The 21,550-nt window shown below is 40.5% G+C and overlaps 1 long non-coding RNA gene across 1 annotated transcript in view; it reads left to right on the top strand.

Moving 5' to 3' along the window:
* LOC143670661 (uncharacterized) overlaps positions 1-21,437 on the top strand; it is a 24,544-nt gene extending 3,107 nt beyond the window's left edge. The window contains exons 2-4 of the long non-coding RNA XR_013169425.1: positions 15,350-15,508; positions 15,813-15,988; positions 21,298-21,437. This is a non-coding gene — a long non-coding RNA (uncharacterized LOC143670661). The remainder of the gene's footprint in view (positions 1-15,349; positions 15,509-15,812; positions 15,989-21,297) is intronic.
* The last annotated feature ends 113 nt before the right edge of the window (positions 21,438-21,550 follow it).

Below are 21,550 nucleotides of genomic sequence, written 5' to 3'. Positions count from 1 at the left end.
CTTCATTTGGCTTATCTCTCACTCTTGCATTTTACTATGAGCAGCAAGAAAGAAATCAGGTAGCACCTTCCATACTCTACCTGGAAACCACTTTTAGCTAGATTCCCTAGTTCATTAGGTACATTTTCTACTTTCCACATTACCTCAGTGAACACTGTTACTAAACTTTCTGACACTACATAATAAGGATCTCCTTTTCTCTAGTTTTCAAAAAATATTTTCCTCACTTCCCCTTTAAGCCCTTACCAGCACCCTTTTCAAATGTTTTAGGCATCTACTAGTAGTGTCTTCAGTGCACCTTAAGCTTTCACAAATACCCTTTCAAGTCCTGCTAGCTTCTGCTCAGTATTAAATTCCAAAACCATGCCCACATTTTTAGGGTTTTGTAAAAGTAACACCCAAATTGTAGGTTAAAAAAATCTAAATTAGTTATCCATCACTGTGTGTTTTAGTTTGTTAATGCTTCTGGAAATGCAATATACCAGAAATGGTTGGCTTTTCTAAAGGGAATTTATTAAGTTACAAGTTTTCAGTTCTAAGACCTAAAAATGTTCGAAGTAAGGCATCCAAGAAAGATACCTTGATTCGAGAAAGGCTGACGACGTGGAATACCTCTATCAGCTGGGAAGGCACATGGCTGGTGTCTGCTGGTCCTTTGGCTTGTCTGCTGGTTCTTTGGCTTCTGGTTTCAAACAGCTTCCCTGGCAGCATTTTCTTTCTTTATCTCCAAAGATTTCTGTTTGTGTTGGTTCTGAGCTTTTTCCAAAATGGTTCCCAAAGGACTCCAGTAAGCAGATTAAGGCCCACCTTGAATGGGCAGAGACACATCTCATGGAAAACACTTAATCAAAAGGTCCCACCCACAACTGGTAGGTCACATCTCCATGGAAACAACTTAATCAGAAAGATTCCACCCTATAATATTAAATCAGGATTAGAGAACATGGTTTTTCTGGGGTACACAACAGTTTCAAACTGGTACACTGCAACATATTTCCCCAAAATTTAGTGCCTTAATGCGGTAAAAACTTATCTCACCATTTCTATGAGATATGGGTCAGGAATTCAGAAATGACTGAACTGGGTGAGTCTGGCTCACAGTCTGTCATGGGATTGCAGTGAAGTCAGCAGGGGCTACCATAATCTGAAGGCTTGACTGGGGCTGGAGGATCCACATCCAAAGAGATTAATTCATAAACTGATGTTAGTTGTTGACAGGAGGTCTCTGTTTCTTCCTATTTGTAACACTGCACAAGCTGCTTGAGTTTTGTTACATGTGTTTTTCTTCTCCCAGAGCAATCAATCCAAGAGAACAAGGCAGAAGTCACACATCTGAAGTTACACATTATTCTACCACTTTCTAATAATTAGAAATGAGTCGCTAAGTCTGACCCATTTCAAGGGGAGAGGTGTTAGGCTCCAGCTTTTGATGGGAGGTGTGTCAAAGGATTTATGGGCATAATTTATAACCAACACACCTTCCATGGCACCTTGGTAGAATATTAAACCCAAATATTTGCTAAATTGAATCCATTCAAATGCAGTAGTAATATTTTCTGATGAAGAAGCAGGAGAGCCCAAAAGAAGACAAAACAATAGAGAAATTCAATGACACAAAAAGCTGATTCTGGACTTCCGGAGAAGATGGCGCTTAGTAAGGTGCGCGCGTCTTAGTTCCTCCTCCAGAACAACTACTAAATAACCAGAAACAGTACAGAACAGCTCCTGGAGCCACGACAGAGACCAGACACACAGTGTACCCCAGTCTAAAACGGCTGGACCGGCTACAAGACTCCACTGCAGTGAGGTGCCCGAGTGGTGCGCGCTTCCCCGGGCCGCTGCGGTGGCTAGTGGCCAGTCCCCCTCACTCCCTCCTTCCCGGTCCGGCTGAGAGACTCGGATTGGCAGTTCCCCAAGCCGTGGCGGCCGGCAACCAGAGCCCCTCCCACACACGCAGCTTCGCGGGCTGGCTGGGAGCCTCAGATCGGCGGTTCCCCAAGCCGTGGCAGCCGGCGCCCCTCCCCCACAGGCGACTTCCCGGAGGGAAAGGAAAGAGTCTCCAACAGTAGTAGAGACTGAGTCCAACCTAACACCAATAGTGGCATTAATGAACAACTTCTGACTACTAAAAACAGGCCCTCAGCTCAGGCAAAACTGATCAAGGCGGAAGTTGCCTATTGGGCTAACTGAAAAGGAGGAAAGGGGGTAAAACAGAGCCTTCTGCGGCTGTTTCTGCAGAAGCTTGGTTGCCTCTGGGCTCAGTGCTGGGATTACACAGGTTGCGACTGCCCTGAAGGCAGAGGTGGGCTGCTTTCAGGGCTCTCTACCACCTGAACCTTCCCCGCGGGAGGGGTGAAACGCAACTCAGGTGGAATCCCTCTCTCAAGGAATTCAGATCTCAGGACTTCACAATTTGAAGTCATTAAAACCAACCTACAACCTTTCCTCTGTCTCCACCACACACCCAGCAGTGAGAGTCTTCCAAAGTTAAAGGAGCCACAACATCTTTTGCTGGTGGGACCTGCAGACAGACAAGCACCACATACTGGGCAGGATAAGAAAAACAGAGCCCAGAGACTTCACAGGAAAGTCTTTCAAACTGCTGGGTCCCACACTCAGGGAAATCTGATTAAATGCCCAGACTCCAGCAAAAAATAACAAATCACACCAGGAAAATTGAAGATATGGCCCAGTCAAAGGAACAAACCAATAGCTCAAATGAGATACAGGAGCTGAGACAACTAATTCTGAATATACGAACAGAAATGGAAAACCTCTTCAAAAACCAAATCAATAAATTGAGGGAAGACATGAAGAAGGCATGGGATGAACAAAAAGAAGAAATAGAAAGTCTGAAAAAACAAATCACAGAACTTGTGGGAATGAAAGATACAGTAGAAGAGATGAAAAACACAATGGAAACTTACAATGGTAGATTTAAAGAGACAGAGGCTAGAATTAGTGAACTGGAGGATGGAACATCTGAAATCCAAAAAGAAACAGAAACTATAGGGAAAAGAATGGAAAAATTTGAGCAGGGGCTCAGGAAATTGAATGATAATATGAAGTGCACAAATATACGTGTTGTGGGTGTCCCAGAAGTAGAAGAGAAGGAAAAAGGAGGAGAAAAACTAATGGAAGACATTATCACTGAAAATTTCCCAACTCTTATGAAAGACCTAAAATTACAGATCCAAGAAGTGCAGTGCACCCCAAAGAGAATAGATCCAAATAGACGTTCTCCAAGACACTAGTTAGAATGTCAGAGGTCAAAGAGAAAGAGAGGATCTTGAAAGCAGCAAGAGAAAAACAATCCATCACATACAAGGGAAACCCAATAAGACTATGTGTAGATTTCTCAGCCCAAACCATGGAAGCAAGAAGAAAGTGGGATGATATATTTAAATTACTAAAAGAGAAAAACTGCCAACCAAGACTTCTATATCCAGCAAAATTGTCCTTTAAAAATGAGGGAGAAATTAAAACATTCTCAGACAAAAAGTCACTGAGAGAATTTGTGACCAAGAGACCAGCTCTGCAAGAAATACTAAAGGGAGCACTAGAGTCAGATACGAAAAGACAGAAGAGAGATGTATGGAGAAGAGTGTAGAAAGAAGGAAAATCAGATAGGATATATATAATACAAAAGGCAAAATGGTAGAGGAAAGTATTACCCAAACAGTAATAACACTAAATGTTAATGGACTGAATTCCCCAATCAAAAGACATAGACTGGCAGAATGGATTAAAAAGCAGGATCCTTCTATATGCTGTCTACAGGAAACACATCTTAGACCCAAAGATAAACATAGGTTGAAAGTGAAAGGTTGGGAAAAGATATTTCATGCAAATAACAACCAGAAAAGAGCAGGAGTGGCTATACTAATATCCAACAAATTAGACTTCAAATGTAAAACAGTTAAAAGAGACAAAGAAGGATACTATCTACTAATAAAAGGAACAATTAAACAAGAAGACATAACAATCATAAATATTTACGCACCAAATCAGAATGCCCCAAAATACGTGAGGAATACACTGCAATTACTGAAAAGGGAAATAGACACATCTATCATAATAGTTGGAGATTTCAATTCTCCACTCTCATCAATGGACAGAACATCTAGACAGAGGATCAATAAAGAAACAGAGAATTTGAATATTACAATAAATGAGCTAGACTTAACAGACATTTATAGGACATTACACCCCACAACAGCAGGATACACCTTTTTCTCAAGTGCTCATGGATCATTCTCAAAGATAGACCATATGCTGGGTCACAAAGCAAGTCTCAACAAATTTAAAAAGATTGAAATCATACACAACACTTTCTCGGATCATAAAGGAATGAAGTTGGAAATCAATAATAGGCAGAGTGCCAGAAAATTCACAAATACGTGGAGGCTCAACAACACACTCTTAAACAACAAGTGGGTCAAGGAAGAAATTACAAGAGAAATTAGTAAATATCTCGAGGCGAATGAAAATGAAAACACAACATATCAAAACCTATGGGACGCAGCAAAGGCAGTGCTAAGAGGGAATTTTATTGCCCTAAATGCCTATATCAGAAAAGAAGAAAGGGCAAAAATTAGGGAATTAACTGTCCACTTGGAAGAAGTAGAGAAAGAGCAGCAAACTAACCCCAAAGCAAGCAAAAAGAAAGAAATAACAAAGATTAGAGTAGAAATTAATGAAATTGAGAACATGAAAACAATAGAGAAAATCAGTAAGACCAGAAGTTGGTTCTATGAGAAAATCAACAAGATTGATGGGCCCTTAGCAAGACTGACAAAAAGAAGAAGAGAGAGGATGCAAATAAATAAGATCAGAAATGGAAGAGGAGACATAACCACTGGCCTCACAGAAATAAAGGAGGTAATAATAGGATACTATGAACAACTTTATGCTAATAAATACAACAATGTAGATGATATGGACAAGGTCCTAGAAAGGCATGAACAACCAACTTTGACTCAAGAAGAAATAGATGACCTCAACAAACCAATCACAAGTAAAGAAATTGAATCAGTCATTCAAAAACTTCCCAAAAAGAAAAGTCCAGGACCAGACAGCTTCACATGTGAATTCTATCAAACATTCCAGAAAGAATTAGTACCAACTCTCCTTAAACTCTTCAAAAAATTTGAAGTGGAGGGAAAACTACCTAATTCATTCTATGAAGCCAACATCACCCTCATACCAAAACCAGGCAAAGATATTACAAAAAAAGAAAACTATAGACCAATCTCTCTAATGAATATAAGTGCAAAAATCCTCAACAAAATTCTAGCAAATCGAATCCAGCAACACATTAAAAGAATTATACATCATGACCAAGTAGGATTCATCCCAGGTATGCAAGGATGGTTCAACATAAGAAAATCAATTAATGTAATACACCATATCAACAAATCAAAGCAGAAAAATCTCATGATCATCTCAATTGATGCAGAGAAGGCATTTGACAAGATTCAACATCCTTTCCTGTTGAAAACACTTCAAAGGAAAGGAATACAAGGGAACTTCCTTAAAATAATAGAGGGAATATATGAAAAACCCACAGCTAATATCATCCTCAATGGGTAAAAATTGAAAACTTTCCCCCTAAGATCAGGAACAAGACAAGGATGTCCATTGTCACCACTATTATTCAACATCGTGTTGGAGGTTCTAGCCAGAGCAATTAGACAAGAAAAAGAAATACAAGGCATCAAAATTGGAAAGGAAGAAGTAAAACTATCACTGTTTGCAGACGATAAGATACTATACGTTGAAAACCCGGAAAAATCCACAACAAAACTACTAGAGCTAATAAATGAGTACAGCAAAGTAGCAGGTTACAAGATCACCATTCAAAAATCTGTAGTGTTTCTATACACTAGCAATGAACAAGCTGAGGGGGAAATCAAGAAACAAATTCCATTTACAATTGCAACTAAAAGAATAAAATACTTAGGAATAAATTTAACTAAAGACACAAAAGACCTATACAAAGAAAACTACAAAAAACTGTTAAAAGAAATCACAGAAGACCTAAATAGATGGAAGGGCATACCGTGTTCATGGATTGGAAGACTAAATATAGTTAAGATGTCAATTCTACCTAAATTGATTTACAGATTCAACGCAATACCAATCAAAATCCCAACAACTTATTTTTCAGAAATAGAAAAACCAATAAGCAAATTTATCTGGAAGGGCAGGGTGCCCCGAATTGCTAAAAGTATCTTGAAAAAAAAGGAGCTGGAGGTCTCACACTGCCTGACTTTAAGACATATTATGAAGCCACAGTGGTCAAAACAGCATGGTACAGGCATAAAGATAGATATATCGACCAATGGAATTGAATAGAGTGCTCAGATATAGACCCTCTCATCTATGGACATTTGATCTTTGATAACGCAGTCAAGCCAACTCACCTGGGACAGAACAGTCTCTTCAATAAATGGTGCCTAGAGAACTGGATATCCATATGCAAAAGAATGAAAGAGGACCCGTACCTCACACCCTATACAAAAGTTAACTCAAAATAGATCAAAGATCTAAACATTAGGTCTAAGACCATAAAACAGTTAGAGGAAAATGTAGGGAGATATCTTATGAAACTTACAAATGGAGGCAGTTTTATGGACCTTAAACCTAAAGCAAGAGCACTGAAGAAAGAAATAAATAAATGGGAGCTCCTAAAAATTAAACACTTTTGTGCATCAAAGAACTTCATCAAGAAAGTAGAAAGACAGTCTACACAATGGGAGACAATATTTGGAAACGACATATCAGATAAAGGTCTAGTATCCAGAATTTATAAAGAGATTGTTCAACTCAACAACAAAAAGACAGCCAACCCAATTACAAAATGGGAAAAAGACTTGAACAGACGCCTCTCAGAAGAGGAAATACGAATGGCCAAAAGGCACATGAAGAGATGCTCAATGTCCCTGGCCATTAGAGAAATGCAAATCAAAACCACAATGAGATATCATCTCACACCCACCAGAATGGCCATTATCAACAAAACAGAAAATGACAAGTGCTGGAGAGGATGTGGAGAAAGAGGCACACTTATCCACTGTTGGTGGGAATGTCAAATGGTGCAACCACTGTGGAAGGCAGTTTGGCAGTTCCTCAAAAAGCTGAATATAGAATTGCCATACGACCCAGCAATACCATTGCTGGGAATCTACTCAAAGGAATTAAGGGCAAAAACTCAAACGAACATTTGCACACCAATGTTTATAGCAGCGTTATTTACAATTGCAAAGAGATGGAAACAGCCAAAATGTCCATCAACAGATGAGTGGCTAAACAAACTGTGGTATATACATATGATGGAATATTATGCAGCTTTAAGACAGAATAAACTTATGAAGCATGTAATAACATGGATGGACCTAGAGAACATTATGCTGAGTGAGACTAGCCAAAAACTAAAGGACAAATACTGTATGGTCCCAATGATGTGAACCGATATTAGAGAATAAACTTGGAATATGTCATTGGTAACAGAGATCATCAGGAGTTAGAAATAGGGTAAGATAATGGGTACTTGGAGCTGAAGGGATACAGACTGTGCAACAGGACTGAATACAAAACTCAAAAATGGACAGCACAATACTACCTAATTGTAATGTAATTATGTTAAAACACTGAATGAAGCTGCATCTGAGGTATAGTTTTTTTTTTTTTATATATATTTTTTGTATTTTTTATTTTTTCTCTATATTATCATTTTATTTCTTTTTCTGTTGTCTTGCTATTTCTTTTTCTAAATCAATGCAAATGTACTAAGAAATGATAATCATACATCTATGTGATGATATTAAGAATTACTGATTGCATATGTAGAATGGAATGATGTCTAAATGTTGTGTTAGTTAATTTTTTTAAATAAATAAATAAATAAAAAGCTGATTCTTTGAGAAAACTGAGAACATAAAAAAAAGAAGAAGCAGGAGAGCAATAGGATGCGAATCATTTATTGTTTCAAGAAGACTCAGGGACCAACTGGGTTTAGAAGACAGAGAGGTAGAAGAGTAGCCATTGGTGTTGAATAGTGGTAGGGAGGGAGGCAGGGAGTCAGGAGTGAGGAAGTGATGGAGGAGGGTTTCAATGGACTCAAGGATGCAGAATTTGAAAGATGAGTAAAAATCAGAGATAGGGAGGTAGGGAGGATATTATTCAAAAGCCATCATTCCACATCATTAAGTGAGGGAATACATTACCAAAGGGCCATTAGAGTAACACAGGTCAGGTAGTAGAAACATGGACATACATCAGCTACTCCTAAGCATATTAGAAGGGAAACTTGACAGAAGTTTAGGTATCAGAGTCATGTGTCACTGGAAATTCTAGTTTTCCCAGATTTGTTTTGCCTCCAAGATTCTTGTATAGTTTGAAGCTGCTGATGTGTTTTGAGGGCTGAACTCCAGCCAAAGGCTTCCCTGCACTGACCACCTTTATAAAGATTCTCTCCAGTATGAATTCTCTGGTGTTAGCTCAGTTATGAGCTTTGGCTAAGCCGTTATATTCATAAGATGTCTCTCCAGTATGGGTTTGCTCCTTTAAGTGTACTCAGGAGTCTGACAATGGTCAAATTCCAACTGAATACTTACCCACACTCCCTGAATGTGTAAGCACTCTCTCCAGTGGGATAAAAACTTCATAATCAGTCAAGACGGTGGCTTAACAATGTGAGCATTTGGTTCGTCCTCCAGAACAACTACTAAATAACCAGAAACAGTACAGAACAGCTCCTGGGACCACGTCAGTGACCGGACACACAGCATACTCGGGTCTGGACCAGCTGGACCGACTGCGAGCACCCCCCAGAACCATGAGTTCCCAAAGCTGCAGTGGGCAGCACCCCTCCCCCACAGGCCGCTTCCCAGAGGGGAGAGGAAAGGACTTTACCAGCAGCAGGGACTGGGCACAATCAAACGCCAATTGTGGAACTAATTAACAAATTCTGACTACTAAAAGTAGGCCCCCAGCTTAGGTGAACCTGATCAAAGCGGAGGTTGCTCATTTTTGCCCCGGCACCAAGGGGGTAGGACTGACAGAAAAAGGGGGGAAAAAAAAAGAAGGAAACAGAGGTTTTTGTGGCTGTGTATCTACAAAGGCTTGACTGCCTTTGGATACAGTAGCAGGACTTTTCAGGCTGCAACTGCCCCAGGCATAGGCAGAAGTGAGCTCTTTGGGGGGCTTATCTGAAGCCCCACCCAGGTGGACTCCCTCCATCAAGGAATTTGGACACCAGGGCTTGGTAATTTGAAGCCATTAAAACCAGCCTACAACCTCTCCTCTGTCTCCACCACCCCCCAGCAGGGAGAGTCTGCCAAAGTTAAAGGTACCACATCATCTTATGCTGGTGGGACCGGAAGGCAGACAAGTGCCACATACTGGGCAGGATAAGAAAAACAGAGCCCAGAGACTTCACAGGAAAGTCTTTCAACCTGTTGGGTCTCACCCTCAGGGAAAACCGATGCAGGTGACTCTTTCCTCCTGATAGGAGGCCAGTTTGGTCTGGGAAAATCTGGCTGGGCTCTATAATATCTAAGTAGACCCTCCTAAGTGTGTGGGGGGGAAAAGCACCACACAAGCAGGGCAAGAAACAAGAAAACAGGAACTGAAAAATTCTCCTCTGTTAAACAAAACTTAAGCTAAAGGTCCAGATAAAGCTGAACAGAATGTCAAAGAAGAGATAGACAACAAATTCATCCAGCAAGAAAACCCTAGGTAAAAGAAGTGAAAGCAATCTCCAGAATAAACTAATTAAGGTAATTAAATGTATAGATGCCAGCAAAAAATAACAAATCACACTGGGAAAATTGAAGATATGGCCCAGTCAAAGGAACAAACCAACAGTTCAAATGACATACAGGAGCTGAAACAATTAATTCAGAATGTACAAACAGACATGGAAAACCTCATCAAAAACCAAATCAATGAATTGAGGGAAGATATAAAGAAGGCAAGGAAAGAATAAAAAGAAGAAACTGAAAGTCTGAAAAAACAAATCACAGAACTTATGGGAATGAAAGACACAGTAGAAGAGATGAAAAAAACAATGGAAACCTACAATGGTAGATTTTGAGAGACAGAACAGAGGATTTCTGAACTGGAGGACGAAACATCTGAAATCCGATAAGAAACAAAAACTATAGGAAAAAAAAAAAAAGGAAAAATATGAGCAGGGACTCAGGGAATTGAAAGACAATATGAAGCACATGAATATATGTGTTGTGGGTGTCCCAGAAGGAGAAGAGAAGGGAAAAGAAGGAGAAAAACTAATGGAGGAAATTATCACTGAAAATTTCCCAACTGTTATGAAAGACTTAAAATTACAGCTCCAAGAAGTGCAGCATACCCCAAAGAGAACAGATCCAAATAGACATACTCCAAGACATTTAATAATCAGATTGTCAGAGGTCAAAGAGAAAGAGAGAATCTTGAAAGCAGCAAGAGAAAAGCAATCCGTCACATACAAGGGAAGCCCAGTAAGACTATGCGCAGATCTCTCAGCAGAAACCATGTAGGTGAGAAGACAGTGGGATAATATATTTAAATTATTAAAAGAGAAAAACTGCCAACCAAGAATTCTATATCCAGCAAAATTGTCCTTCAAAAATGAGGGAGAAATGAAAACATTTTCAGACAAAAAATCACTGAGAGAATTTGTGACCAAGAGACCAGCTCTGCAAGAAATACTAAATGGAACACTGGAGACAGATACGAAGACAGAAGAGAGAGGTGTGGAGAAGGGTGTAGAAAGGAAGACTATGAGTAAAGGTAAAAAGAAGGAAAATTAGATTTGACATAAAAAATCCAGAAGGCAAAATAGTAGAAGAAAGTACTACCCATGCAGTAATAACATTGAATGTTAATGGATTAAACTCTCCTATCAAAAGACATAGTCTGGCAGAATGGATTAAAAAACAGGACCCATCTATATGCTGTCTACACTCAAAGGACACGAGGCCAAGGACACAAATGGACATTTACACACCAATGTTTATAGCAGCATTATTAACAATTACCAAGAGATGGAAACAGCCAAAATGTCCATCAACAGACAGTTGGCTAAACAAACTGTGACATTTACATAAGATGGAATATTATGCAGCTGTAAGACAGAATAAAGTTATGAAGTATATAACAACATGAATGGACCTTAAGGACATTATGCTGAGTGTGATTAGCCAGAAACAAAAGGACAAATACTGTATGGTCTCACTGATATGACTGACATTAGTGAATAAACTTGGAATATTTTCTTGGTAGCAGAGACCATCAGGAGATAGAAATAGGGTAAGATATTGGGTAATTGGAGCTGAAGGGATACAGACTGTGCAACAGGACTGGATATAAAAACTCAGAAATGGACAGCACAATCTTACCTAACTGTAATACAATTATGTTAAAACACTGAATGAAGCTGCATATGAGAATGATAGAGGAAAGAGGGCTGGGGCATAAATGAAATCACAAAAAAGATAGACGATAAAGATTGAGATGGTGTAATCTAGGAATGCCTGGAGTGTATAGTGATAGTGACTAAATGTACAAATTAAAAAAATGTTTTTGCATGAGGAAGAACAAAAGAATGTCATTACTGCAGTGTGCTGAAAATAGATGGTACTTAATATTTAAAAATTTCAACTAATGTGTGAGACTAAAGCAAAAAATGTTTATTTGGTACAAATCTATAGTTTGACTAGTGCATCTTCTAATATAACTTATGTAGATAGTTGATTGAAATCACTATTGATTGATTCCGCCTTAAGTACATGGAAGTTTGTATAAGACATGAGATTTTGTTGGTTTGTCCAGGTGATGCCCTGATGAATCCCAGAGTGATTTGATCAGTGAGTGGAAAAGTATTTGCAAAGTCCCCTTTGGGGAATGGTGAGAACAGGGTAAAACTCAACTTCCCCAAGTTGAATTCTTGATATTCTCACAAGCAGTGTGGACAACCAAAGCTATAGGCTGAGACCCCAGTCTTGGGGTTTCTTCATATGAAACTTAACCCCACCGGGGATAGGTCAAGCCTACTTAAAATTAAGCCTAAGAGTCACCCCCAAGAGAACCTCTTTTGTTGCTCAGATGTGGCCTCTCTCCAGCCAACACAGCAAGCAGACTCACCACCCTCTCCCTGTCTACGTGGGACATGACTACCAGGGGTGTGGATCTTCCTGGCAGCATGGGACAGAAATCCCAGAATGAGCTGAGATTCAGCATCAAGGGATTGAGGAAAACTCTAGAATGAGCTGAGACCCAGCATCAAGGAATTGAGAAAACCTTGACCAAAAGGGGGAAGAATGAAATGAAACAAAGTGTCAATGGCTGAGAGATTCCAAACAGAGTCGAGAGGTTATCCTGGAGGTTATTCTTATGCATTAAGTAGATATCACCTTGTTATCCAAGATGTAATGGAGAGGCTGGTGGGAACTGCCTGAAAATGTAGCGCTGTGTTCCAGTAGCCATGTTTCTTGATGATTGTATAATGATATAGCTTTCACAATGTGACTGTGTGATTGTGAAACCCTTGTATCTGATGCTCCTTTTATCTACCTTGTCAACAGATGAGAGGAACGTATGGAATAAAAATAAATAATAGGGGGAACAAATGTTAAAATAGATTTAGTTTGAAATGCTAGTGATCAATGAAAGGGATCAGTAAGGGGTATGGCATGTAAATTTTTTTTTTCTGTTTGTTATATTTTTCTGTTGTCTTTTTATTTCTTTTTCTGAATTGATGCTAATGTTCTGGGAAATGATCATAATGATGAATATGCAACTATGTGATGATATTGTGAATTGCTGAGTGTATGTGTTGGGAATGTTTGTGTTTCTTGTAATTTTTTTAATTAAAAAAATTAAAACAAGGAAGGAAAAAATCTATAAATAAAGATGTGTTTGTTTGAAATGAAAAAAAAACTTCATAATCAAGGAAGTGCTTTAGCTCAAAGTAGCTCAAATTCTCTGTACTCATGAGATTTTTTCTTTTGTGTAATCTGATGTTCAGTAGAGAATGAGCTCTGAATGAAGGCTGTGGCACAGACATTGCATTTGTAGGGTTTCTTTCCAATATGAACATCTTGATGGCTACTGGGGGAAGAAGTTGAACTGAAACCTTTCCTACAATCACTATTATTCATATGAATTCTCTCCAATATATTACTGAAAATATGCTAGGAGAGCAGAAGTATAAATGAAACCTTCTGTGTCACCTCCGTACCTTTGCCCATTCTGTTCTCTCTCCTTGGATGCTGTGCTGGTTTGAAAATACTATGTACTCCAGAAAAGCATGTTTTAAGGTTAAGCCGATCTTTTAGGGGCAGCCGTTCATTTTAACCAGGATTCAGTACTGTAGCATAGAACTTTTGATTAAATTATCTCTACAGAGATGTAGCCTGCCCGATTTGGGGTGTAACCTTTGATTAGGTGGAGATATGACTCCACCCATTCTTGATTAGTTTACTGGAATTCTTTAAAAGAGGAAACATTTTGGAGAACCCTTGGAGAACAGAGACACAGATGTTTGGAGATGCTTGGAGCCCAGCAGATGTTGTCATGAGATGCTAAGCAAGCCAGAACCTGGAGAAAGCCAAGGGAAGCTAAGAGATGAAAGCCAGCCCTGGAGAAGTGTTGCTTCCTATTGAAACGGAGCTCGAAGGATATTAAGGAATGATGAGAAAGAAAGAAAGGAAGAACGAAAGAAAGAAAGAAAGACACAGACGGGCTCAGGGGTTCTGAAGCTTGAGTTTACTTCAGACAGACTTCAGACAACTTTATTCTTATCCAGAACCTACTTAAATACTGCAGGATGACAAAAGCCATGCATGCATTTCTTGAAAGAACAGAGAGCTTATTTTTCAGTGCTCTCTTCCTTCATACATAACATAACCATTTGGGGTAAACATTCTCTTCCTCCCAAACTGCTCTACATAACAATCTCCACAGTTTACTGCGACCATCCTGAGGCCAGCTGCTCCCAACAAAACCTGCAGGTCTTGTTTTAACCCTTGGCTTCTAACTCCCCCCCCCCCACACACAGGAACAGAGGCTGAGAGCAGTGGAGCCCAGGAGCAAGGGACCAGCAGATGCCAGCATGTGACTTCCCAGCTGACAGAGGTGTTCTGTAGCCATCGACCTTCCTTGAATTAAGTTATCTTTCCCTGGATGCTTTAGTTTATACATTATCATAGGCTTAGAACTGTAAACTTGTAACCTATTTTAAAATTCCCTATATAAAAACTGTTCCAGTTCTAGTAATCACATTCTGGCAGCTTGCAAACTAACACAGATACCTTCTTGCCTCCATATCCACTCATTCTCTTCAAGGCAAGCCTTGGCTCAAGGTCTTTGGGAAGCCTCGTCAGATACTCTGGGCACAATAATCCCTTCCGTGCAGACCCATGGAGTCTTTCTTGCCTTCTTGCTCAGTAAATGATCTTCCTCAGGCCTATTTCCCCCCCGGATTTGTTCTTTCAAGACCAAGAAAGGTCTGGTCATCTGGTATCAGGGGAGGAGGGCCTCCCTTTCCTAGAGAGCCTGTGCATAGTGAGTATTCCAAAACTGGGGTCTAGACTCATGACCAGGGACTGACACCATATTCTCATGGGCAGCCAAGGTATCAGGACGCAGGCAGAGCAACCCTGCTGCAGCAGGAGGAAGTCAGACTAGATCCTTCTCAGTCTCTCCCTTAACCAATAGAGGCTCCATTGACATAGGTATTCCAGAGGCCACTTGTAGTTGTCTCAGGAGCATGTTGGGAAAAGGAGACTGATGGAATCTGTACTATGTCCTGGGAAGTGTGGTCTGTGAGGGGATATCAGGCAAAGAGAAGCACAGCCAGAAACCAGGCAGGAAACTGGAACCTCCCTCACTCCACTCTGATCCTGCTCTGCCTGAGAAGGTGGGATGGGCTTTGGGACCATGATCACCAATCACTCTCTATTCTGGTAAGGACCAAAGCTGAGGCCTTGGTCATCCCGCCTAGGCAGTGGTAGAATGTCGCACATCAGGTGGTGCCATTTGGCCCACGGCAAGACACAGCAGGTGCCAACCCCATAATGGCCACAAGGTGTCAGCAGAGGGTTTCCTGCCTTAGTCGTGCCATCCCACCTCTGACCACTAAGAGGCAGCAGAGTGTCTCACGCTTCAGCTGACGCAATTCCTTCTATAGCAACTGCTTGGAGCAAGGGCAATTGCCTCAGGTTTGCAGAAGCCAAGATTAGCCTGGAAATTATTGAGGCAGGGTGGAGGAGGGGTGTCTGTGGGCAGTGCAGATATCTACCCTGGGGTGGGTAAAGTACAGCTCTGCTCCACCTGTCCTCTCCAGATCCTGCTGGTCTTCTTCATGGTCCTGTGCCTGATGGTGATGGGCTGGGCTCCTGGGGCAGACACAGGACTGTCAGCTAGGGCTGGCTCTTGGTCCCTGAAGCATTTTGTGCATTGCTGGGAAGACCTGCAGGAAGACTAAGGGACCTCTGAAGAGCAGGTGAGTCTGCAAATCATTGGTACCTATAAGTGGGAGGAGGTAGTATGGGAGGAGTTGCTGAGGGAGTAGGGTAGGAAAGAATATGAGAAAAATGTTTGAAGGTTTCAAATATCCCCTTCTTTATGCAGCAACTCTTCGGCCTCCCACCTGGCCTGGCATACAGCTCCCCACCTCTACCAGAGCCTCCCACCCTCACCAGCACAACCTCACCAATGACAACTAACATTTATTGAGCACTTATTCTGTCTCACCCTCAGTTGTGATTTACATAATTATCTCCTTTCATCTTCTCAACCCCATGAAGGAAATAGCATCATTATGCCCATTTTAAAGAAGAATAAACTGAGGCTTGGAGAGGTTAAGTGACTTGTCCAGGTTACACAGCAAGTGAATACTACAACCAGATTTGAACTAAGCACACTGACTCTTACCCAGCATGTTCACTGGCTCCTGGCCTCTGGATTAAAAAGCAAAGCCAAGGTAGGGTTTGAAGCCACAATGTGTTCCTTGCCCCTATTTTTAACCATTTTCTTGCAACCTTGGTGGCAGGGGGGTAGGGGTGGTGGTGGTGGTGTGTGTGCGGAGGCTGATCTATGTGCCTGCCTTCCCTCTGGTTATTCAACAGCACTGATTGCAGAGGCTGGGGGATGACCAGTGTGCTGATTTGAAGGGATGTATGTACCCTAGAAAAGCCATGTTTTAATCTTAATCCCATTTTGTAAAGGCAACCATTTCTTCTAATCCCTATTCAGTACTATATGTTGGAAACTATAATTAGGTCATCTCCCAGGAGATGTAATTCAATCAAGAGTGGTTGTTAAACTGGATTAGGTGGAGGTATGTCTCCACCCATTTGGGTGGGTCTTGATTAGTTTAGAATCCTATAAAAGAGGAAACATTTTGAAGAAAGCCAGAGATTTGGAGGGAGCAGAGAATGCTGCAGCACCATGAAGCAGAGAATCCACAAGCCAGTGACTTTTGTAGATGAAGAAAGGAAATGCCTCCCCGGGAGCTTCATGAAACCAGAAGCCAGGAGAGAAAGCTATCGTATGTCACCATGTTCACTATGTACCCCCTTCCAGCTGAGAGAAAACCCTAGCTATGTTTGCCATGTGCCTTCTCACTTGAGAGAAACCCTGAACTTCATCGGCCTTTATCTTTGTCTGGATGCCTTTGATTGGACATTTCTATAGACTTGTTTTAATTTGGACATTTTCTCGGCCTTAGAACTGTAAACTAGCAACTTATTAAATTCCCCTTTTAAAAAGCCATTCCGTTCCTGGTATATTGCCTTCTGGCTGCTAGCAAATTAGAAGAACCAGTCAGGAGCTGGGGGCTCCCTCTGCCCTTAGGCTCCATATGAAGAAGTTATCCAGTACAGAGATTAGTCTTCTGTGAGGTGGCTGAGAGTGAAGACTGATGTTCAGGGAGGTTAAGCTAATTGCCCAGACCTCATGTGGTCTGTTGCAGCATATAAAATGTGGATGTAAGTAGCACAGATAATAAGACTGTTCCAGTCATTAGACACCTAATGTGCATCTGAAACTGCCTGAAGGTCCTGCTCCCTGGTCTTTGGAGCTGATTCACTGAAAACAGAGTCTGAGAATGGTAGAAAATAGGCCCTTGAGACATGTCCAGTGTCTAACCTTCTAATAGGATGTAGGAGTAGCTTTGACAGTGCACAACCCCACTGATCAACAATTAGGCCGCTAAGGTTTTATCCTTAGCAAATTCTTGTTCAACTATGCATAGTTCTAACTACTATTTCTTTCTCCATTTTTTCCTCCATCTCCATACATTTCCATCATCTCGTCTATTTCCTATCATCACCGTGTCTATTTCTATTATCATCTGTCTTAGTTTGCCAGGGTTGCTATAATAACATACCACAAACTGGTTGGCTTAAGCATTTTGTGAATTTGTGACGATTCACACCTTTAGTTGATGGTAGATGTAATCAGCCACAGATGCAGTCAACTGACTGATGATTTAGTAAACCAGACTTCTGGCTTATCAACCAGCCATGAAATATACTTGCAGTAATGGTTAGGCCAGTGGACACAAAGCAAAGAGACTATATGATAGAGTATATAAGTGAAAATTTAAAAGATAAAGATACCATACTAGGAGGCATGATATCTAAGAGAAGTTCAGAAAGAATCTGAAAATGAGGGATTAGGTTATGAGAATTAAGAAATTCTCATATGAAAATGAAAAAAAAGTTCCCAGAAGAAAGTCTTCAGATTTACGTACTCACAGCATGAATGAAAACAGGGTCATAATTAAATTCATTCTTAGGAAATTTTAGATTGCCCAAAAGGATTATGAAAGCTTCCAGACCAGAAATGTAATCTGCCTACAAAAGAATAGATTGGGCCTTTTTGGTAGAGACATGAGAAAGCCAGCAGATGCCACCATGTTGGCCATGTGCCCTTCCAGATGAGAGAGAAACACTGAACTTCATCAGCCTTCTTGAACCAAGGTATCTTTCTCTGGATGCCTTAAATTGGACATTTCTATAGACTTGTTTTAATTGGGACATTTTCTCAGCCTTAGAACTGTAAACTAGCAACTTATTAAATTCCCCCTTTTAAAAGCCATTCTCATATGCAACTAAGTGATGATATTGTGAATTACTGATTATATATGGTGATGTTTTATTTGGTTTGTTAATTTTTTTAATTAATAAATAAATTTTTAAAAAATTCTGAAAAAAAAAAAAAGCCATTCTGTTTCTGATATATTGCATTCAGGCTGCTCACAAACCAAAACAGATTTTGGTACCTGAGGAGTGGGGTGCTGCTGCAGTTTGCAGATACTAAACATGGGGAAGAATCTGGAGGAGTTGTGAGAAGCCTGCTAGAGAAGGCCTAGAATTCTTTGAAGAGACTGTTGGTCTTCTTCAAAGAGAGACTCTTCTCTTTGAAGAGACATGCACTCCAAAGATACCTCTGACCAGGCTTTAGACAGAAATGAGGCGTGTGCTATTACAGACTGGAAGGAAAGTGATCCATGTTTTAAAATGGCAGATAATCTGGCAAAGTTGATTAGTGGCTTTGGCTGGAAGGCAGATTTTAAAAGTCATGAACTTGGATATTTAGCAGAAGAGATTTTCAAATTAAATGTGGAAAGTGTAGTCTGGTTTCTCCTCGCAGTTTATAGTGAAATGCAACAGGAAAGAGATAAGCTGAGAACTAAACTCTTGGATACAAAGAAACCAGAAATTGAAGTTCTGGAAAATTCTGGGCCTCCAGAAAGGGAGACCCCAGAGAAAAGTGCCCCACGTGAAGATTTAACCAAATGTGGAACCAGCCAGCCATTTCAGAGAAAGCCAGGCTTGGACATGGAGTTATCCTGGAAGGATTTGTGGAAACGCCTTATGTCTGATGGGCATGATCCAAGGCTACTGCATAGAAAGCCAACTAGAGTGTTGCAGGATCTCTATAAAAAGAACCACTGCCAGTCAGGACTGAGAGGGACAGAGAAGGGACACACTGAAGGAAAAGTAACTTCAGTGGCAAAACCATTGAGGCTGAGGGCTGAAGTCAAGAAGCCTCAGGCCAGGAGAGTGGGCCCACCCAAACTCAAGGAGAGGGTGAGTTTGCCCTGAAGGCACAGGATGGGCCTTCCACCTCACTGCAGTGGGAGAGTCATGCTGCCTTAGGCCTTGGAGAGGGTGAAGCACATTCCTTGGGGTTTAGGGAGAGCTTGGCTGCCAGTTCATGGAGTGGTTGAACATGTGCCCCAGAGATGGCAGAAATCCTGGGTGTGGCCCCAACGCTTGGAAAGGGTGGGGCTGAGAAAAGGTGGTCTCCCCAATGTCCCCTAAGGTTACGTTTGGAGAGAGGCAGGCCTCTGCATAAGCCCTTGGAAAGGGTGGGACTGCCACTTTCTAAAGCTCAGAAGATAGATGACTTTCAGACTTTGAAATCTAATGGACTTTACCCTGCAGGTTTTCGAAACTATGGGTCTGGTGACTCCTGTGTTCCTTCCTCCCTATAGAAATGGATATATGTACCCTATGAATGTTCCTCCTTTGATTGTCGGCAGCAAATAACTTGTTTTGAGTTTTTATAGGTCCAGAGTCAGAGGAGAATTTTGCCTCAGGACAGACCATGCCTATAACTGACTTGAGATTTTATACTGTTTCTGATTTTGTATTTTATTTGTATTGTTACTGAAGTGGTTTAAGGCTTTCTGATATTGTTATGGAATGAATATATTTTGCATTTGGAAAGAGCATGTCTTTTTTGGGGTCCAAAGGGTGGAATGTGCTGGTTTGAATCAGTTACTTTTCCTCCAGTGTGTCCTTTCTCTGTCCCTCTCAGTCCTGACTGGCAGTGGTTCTTTTTATAGAGATCCCGCAACACTCTAGTTGGCTTTCTATGCAGTAGCCTTGGATCATGCCTATGGTAGACCCCAGGAAAGCCATGTCCTTTAATCCTCATTCAATATTGCTGGGTGGGAGCAATTTGATTGTTCCCATGGAGATGTGACCCACCCAATTGTGAGTGGTAACTTTTGATTAGATGATTTCCATGGAGGTGTGTCTACCCATTGAAGGTGGAGTTGCCTACTGGAATCCTTTAAAAGAGGAAACCTTTTGGAGAGAGTCCCTTTTTTGGTAGAGACATGAGAAAGCCAGCACATACTGCCATGTTCACCATCTGCCCGTCTGAACTTCACTGGCCTTCTTGAACCAAGGTATCTTTCCCTGGATGCCTTAAATTGGACATTTCTATAGATTTGTTTTAATTGGGACATTTTCTCAGCCTTAGGACTGTAAACTAGCAATTTATTAAATCCCCCCCTTTAAAAGCCATTCTGTTTCTGGTATATTGCATCCAGGCAGCTAGCAGACTAGAACAGAACCCAAGGAAGATCTTTAAGGTGATGGAACAGTTCTGTCCCTTAGTTGTGATGGTAGTTACATGAATCTACAGTTGTGATGAAATAACAAAGAACTGAATACATAGAACTATACAATTGCATCAATGCTAATTTCCTGATTTCAATATTTACCATAGTAGTGTAAGATGTATCCATTGGGAGAAATTGTGTGAAGGGTACATTAACTTTTCTGTACTATTTTTGCAACTTTCTGTTAATCTATAATTATCTCATGATAAAAAGTTAAAAATTTTTAATATAAAAATAAAGTTTAGAAAAGGTCCTTGGTGGCAGAGAGTTCAAATAGAGTCAAGAGGGTACTCTGGAGGTTACTCTTACACAAGCCAAACCCCAACCACGACCATGCTAGTCAATCCTAAAGAACATCTAGGGCAATATATAAAATTCCACAAGGGTTCCATGCACTAAAGTAACTTTCCAGAAACCTAAAACCTCAGATGGGTCCCTGGTCCAGGTAAGTCCTGAAACCTAGAGGACGCAGCCTCTCCAGAACATCAAATAATTCCATCTCCCTATCCCCATATTAGTGACAACCCCTTACAATATGAAAAAGTTAGAATGGTCATAGCCCAAACATCCCAAAAGAGAGGGATGGAAAGATCAGAGATGATTGTGGAGTTATGTAGTGTAGATAGGATTTAACAAATGAATATGAATGCTGAATCATTAAATTGACATCTCTTTTAGTCTCCAGTATCTTAGAGCAGCTAGAAGTAAAAACCTAAAATTGTGGAATTGTAACCCATGTCAAATTCTGAAATATGTTCAACTAATTGTGGTTCTGTGTTTTGAAATTTATTGCTTTTTTGTATATATGTTATTTTTCACAAAAAAAGAAAAAATGCCGATTGTGATGATAAAATTTTTATGCCTTCTAGCCTCCTATATTCTGGAGCAGCTACAAGAAAAAATCTGAGAAGATCATATGGTAGCCCATGACAAACTCTGGGATCTGTCCTGTAACTACTTGTTGAAGAGTGCTTTGAAAGTGATTGCTTTTTTCTCTTTGCCTTGTATAAATGCTATATTATATAATAAAAAGGTTTTTTTTTTTTAAAAAAAAAAGGATTGGCAACACACTTTTCATTAGCCAGAGTGGAAACTAAAGAAAAAAGAGTGAAACTACCATTC

This window comes from Tamandua tetradactyla, chromosome 2, assembly GCF_023851605.1.
Source record: "Tamandua tetradactyla isolate mTamTet1 chromosome 2, mTamTet1.pri, whole genome shotgun sequence".
Classification (NCBI taxonomy): domain Eukaryota; kingdom Metazoa; phylum Chordata; class Mammalia; order Pilosa; family Myrmecophagidae; genus Tamandua; species Tamandua tetradactyla.
The sequence above is the reverse complement of the archived record's forward strand: the minus strand, read 5'-3'. Positions and strand labels throughout refer to the sequence as shown.